Genomic DNA, 5,047 nt, shown 5'->3' with positions numbered 1-5,047 from the left:
AAAGAAAGAAAGAAAGAAAGAAAGAAAGAAAGAAAGAAAGAAAGAAAGAAAGAAAGAAAGAAAGAAAGAAAGAAAGAAAGAAAGAAAGAAAGAAAATTGCCTGCTTGAACAGAGGCTAAATTTTGCTTTGATGAAGCCACAAAGAATTTGAGCACATATGAAGAACGTCTTATGGAAGTTTTTAGAACCCAAATAAGACATTCTTCACTCCTCAAAGCATTGCCATAGAGCAATCCCTAATTTCCCATTTAGTGCATCAAGCACCTTCAGATTATCACTTTGGCATACCTCAAGTACCTTCTGTTCAATATTCTCCTTCAACCTTAAAGTTGTCTTTATTTTAGCACATTTTTAAGTGCAGGAAGATCAGGAAGGAAGAAGGAGGGCAAAAAAACACTGCAGCTTATACCATGCTACTGACAATTATTTTTAAAATGATAGAAAATGAAGGACAAAGCAGGAGATTGAGTGAAAGCAAATGTAGAGCCCGTCATCAAAAAAAAAAAAGGAGCAAGATTGATGCTGGTGAATGCTGAGGCTGTCTCAGATGGCATGCAGGCTACCAGCTGGACTGTGAGCTAGAAATACTTTGTTGAGGTTTTTTTTTTTTTTTTAAATATTCATGGTAACTTTTTGAAAACATTTTTCTCATTTCTGGAGTCACACTCTATGAACTGTAAAGTCACAGTAATGTGCTCCTAGGCCAGGAATTGTTTAGAGTCAGGAGCAGAGCTGGTAGATATTCTTCACTTGAAAACAATTTTTTTTTATGAAAAATGGCCTCTTTTGTGAAACCCTCTGTATTTAATGAAAAACAGAAAGCAGAAATGTTCTTTGACTCGAAGTTAAGAGTAAATATCATCCCAAGGCAGTGTGAGCTCCACATGAAGGGGGAAATCAAAGAGTGGGAAAGTGCACACACTCCCTAGAGCTTCTTTCACTCAGAACCTGTCATTTCCTCCATGGGGGTGCTTAATTGAAACTGGTGCAGCACAGGAATATTAAATACAGAGGAAAATAGCAGTTGCAGGATGAAAACTACAGCTGTTCCATGCTTTWTCAGCTATGGGCTGATATTATTGTCTTCAGATTGAAATGTGTACCTGTTTGAAAGATTTACCCATGCAATGATGCTTTCTGGTCACTTTTCATCTTTACCTTATATTCCTTGGAAAAAAAGATTTTAGATTTTTCTAAAATGAGATGCCTTTTGACCTCRTTTCATGCTTCTAATTCACACTATTTACCTGTGACAGTTAATGTTTTGGTTTGTTTCTTTTGTGGGAGGGAAAGTGAATCTCATCCTTTGTCTATAAAAATGGTGGATTTGTATATTAAGAGGGCTGAAAATATAGAAAGACATAAAAAMCATTACCATTTATTTTTCATAGTCTTGCAGTGATTCTGGAATATTTATAGTCTGATGTATGTCTGAGGCATTCTTCAGTCTAAACATAATCACCTTCAAGTTGTCATCATTTCCTGATGTGCTTAGTCTCTATTTGAAACTAATAATAAAGTGGATTCTTCTCCATCATTTGAGTATTTAAGTAATTAATAATTTAGGAGTTAAATGTCATTGAACATCTCTGTGCTTTAACACATGTGAAGTATCAAAATGTAAATGAATCCCCAGCATTTTGCTTTGTAGGGAGTGTGAGCCTCGTGTGGTCCAAGGGAGCTCGTTTGTTGATTAATTTGGTGCTTCATTAAGCACGTGGCATGAGAGAGACTGATTGCATTTCACTGATGAACATTTATAAGTTCATATCTTAATTACATTTCTTGTGAAGGGTTACAGACATTCCTTAGAGGCTGATCTRTTGAACATGGCCTCTGTCACTTGGACTTTTCTTATGGGAAGCTTATCCCAGATAAATTCCCTCTTAGATAGCCACTGGAGGCATAGGATATTTTTTATTTTTTTTTAAAAAGCCTGTTATTTATTTCTAAAGAAGCAACAGTTACAAATAAATGACAAAGCTTAACAGTTAAGTGTGGATTGCTAAAGCTGAACCTGCAGAATCTTTTTTTTTTTTTTTTTTTTTTTTTTTCAAAGGCTCTCTTTGATTTGCCCATTTCAATCTTTAATTTTCACCTTTGGGACTCACATTTTCAAGTCCGACCAGTGGTCACATTTTTTAAGACGTGGGAGAAAAAAATGATGCAGTAATTCCTAAGTATGAGGAAAAGTGCAAAATCCATCCTTGCCAAATAAAAAGGGATGGAAATATGATAATATAGCTGTGGACAAAACCTTCAAAATAGGCAAAAAAAATGTGTCCTCTCTGAAAACAAAAGCGTGTGGATGTCGTGGTGAACATTGATTTGCTTTTGTCTGAATAGCAAAAGATCACACTCAGCTTAGGCTCAGTTCATTTAAAAATGCTCTTTTGGTATCTTTAACAACAAATGAGCCCTGGAGCCTTTGCTGTGCCCATCATTTCCTGCAGATCAATTCTTGTCATTAATTTTTGTCTGGCAAGTGCAGTGGTGGCAGGAGGGCACCGTGCTGGGTGTGATGCCTTAGGATTTTTCATTTCTCTATTTTCATGTGTCTGTATTCTTGTACTTCTCCAGTACAGCACTAAAAACTACCATTCTCTCATCTTTAGACAAAACAATCCCTCTCTGAGCCTGAATCCAAGGACACCTCAGAGCCCCAAAATATGGAAACAACAGTGAGTTGGGGGGAAGCAAGTTTGGGGTGGGTGACATCATCACCTGTAAAAATCACTGGAGAATTAAGACCCAATATGTTAATAAGGCAGAACTTATAAAAGGTGAAGATCTCGTGACCCAGTGTCCATTTTGGGTGTAGCCTCATGAGGAGGCTTTGTCTGCCCTGATGTACCAATAGGCCTGTTAGGCCTGGATTAAARTTGTGTATTCTCATTCTCTTAACTTTGTCTGGCCTCTCTTTCAGATCAGCCTGATTGATAAGGCATCAGGTGTTTGAAGAAGGGAAAACAGCAGAAGAAAAAGGGAGGATTTGAAGAAGGGAAAACATGGCAGAAGAAGGGAGGTTTCATCGGCACTGGAGCATTTTGATCGCTGCTTTAATAATCACCTGGGCATCCTGAAGGATCAAAATGCTCGGGAAATGCAATTTATAATGTAATTATATAAAATTAGAGCAGCAGTAAAAATGAGAGTGGGCTAGGGGCAGGAGGGGAKAGATGAGAAAACAGTTCCTAAAGTGAAACATGGATTAAAAGTTCATTTAAACAGGTTGTTGTGTAGCTCTGCACTGACCACAAGCGTGTTAAGGCAGCGTTCAGCTCCTCTGTAAAACATTTGCTGGTCCACAGGAAGAGTTTGTTGCATTAAGTAATTTATGGGGTGCTAAGAAGTTCCTTAAGCTATTATTAAAAACATACAAAATCTTCCCTGGTTAGGATTCTAGTAACTCAGACTTCTAACTAAGCAGAACTGATAGGGCAGGCCTTTTGATGTTTAATGAGTTCTGAAGCAGATGTGAGATGTGATAGACAGGGGAGCTGGGCTGATTTAGTGCTCGTGGAACAAAATGATGAGATCCCCTCTTGAAAAAAAGAAAACGTAGCTAAAAAGGACAGGTTTTTTTTGTTTTATTTTTTTTTTTTCTTCTCTCCCCCCTCCCCACCCTTCTTCCTTCTCAGTGCATGTGTTTYTGATTTCCTCACCCCGTGCCTCTCAGTGCTGGCTCATTTCCATTCAAACACACACAGAACACTGAAAACTAATTAGCCCTGGATGCAGCCACAGGAAGTTAGCCTGCCAAGTCCCCTTTCCCCCACAATTCCTCAACTTTCTCAGCTTGCCTCAGGCCAAGGGCTTTGCACTGGGCCTCTCTGTGTAGGTTGCCAGGTCTAATTTTACAATTTCCCTTCACCTTATCAAGTGTGCCCCRGGCCCAACGAGGGGGAAAGGATCAGAGCCAATGTTGTGTTGTGAGCCCTTCTCCCCCACACCCAATCCCCACCCACCTCTTTTCTTTCCTGCATCACTTTTGGGAATCTCGCTCGTCTCTGGTTTCGGTGTTGACTTGTTAATCTGACCTTTGCTAATGCTTTTTTAAAGGAACCAAAGAGAACTTCACCATCTTGTAAAACTTGAAAGTCCCCTCCTCTCCAAGAACTTTCCCTTGAAGGTTAACAAATTTCCCCGAGAGCCAGAGGAGTACAGGTGTCAACCATTTTCAGGCATCYCATTTCAAAGCAGAGCCCACCACAATCCCAAATGGAGAAGCCAAAGTCTGATTAGAGGAATGCAGCAGGCTGGGTGCCAACCTGGTGGGCAAAATTGTGATTTGTGCAACCCAAGTAGAAATTACCAGCCTGGCTGTGGGGTTACCAAAATTTGGGGGCGTTCTGGGGTTTTCTTCTGATGTTTGGTTGCTGTGGGACATTCAACAAAAGTCACTTTCAACCTATGGTGAGCAGAGTCATGATTTGTGCAATCCAGCTGGAAATTACCAGCCTGGCTGTGGAGTTGTCACAGTTTGGTGGCATTCTGGGGTTTTTTTCTGGTGCTTGGTTGCTGTGGGACGTTCAGCAAAAGTCCCAATGGTGGGACTCAACCTACTCTCAACCTACGGTGGACAGAGTCATGATTTGTGCAACCCAAGTAGAAATTACCAGCCTGGCTGTGGAGTTATCAAAATTTGGGGGCATTCTGGGGTTTTTTTCTGATGTTTGTTTGCTGTGGGACGTTCAGCAAAAGTCACTTTCAACCTACAGTGGGCAGAATTGTGATTTGTGCAGCCCAAGTAGAAATTACCAGCCTGGCTGTGGAGTTATCACAGTTTGGGGGCATTCTGGGGTTTTCTGATGTTTGTTGGCTGTGGGACCTTCAACAAAAGTCCCAACGGTGGGATTCAACCTACTCTCAACCTACGGTGGGCAGAGTCGTGATTTGTGCAACCCAACTGGAAATTACCAGCCTGGCTGTGGAGTTAGCACAGTTTGGGGGCATTTTGGGTGCTTTTCTCATGTTTGTTTGCTGTGGGACGTTCAGCAAAAGTCACTTTCAACCTACGGTGGGCAGAATTGTGATTTGTGCAACC

The sequence above is a fragment of the Malurus melanocephalus genome, unplaced genomic scaffold (assembly GCF_030028575.1).
Source record: "Malurus melanocephalus ecotype Western Australia unplaced genomic scaffold, MMel_1.1 scaffold_476, whole genome shotgun sequence".
Taxonomy (NCBI): domain Eukaryota; kingdom Metazoa; phylum Chordata; class Aves; order Passeriformes; family Maluridae; genus Malurus; species Malurus melanocephalus.
Note: the sequence above shows the minus strand (reverse complement) of the source record.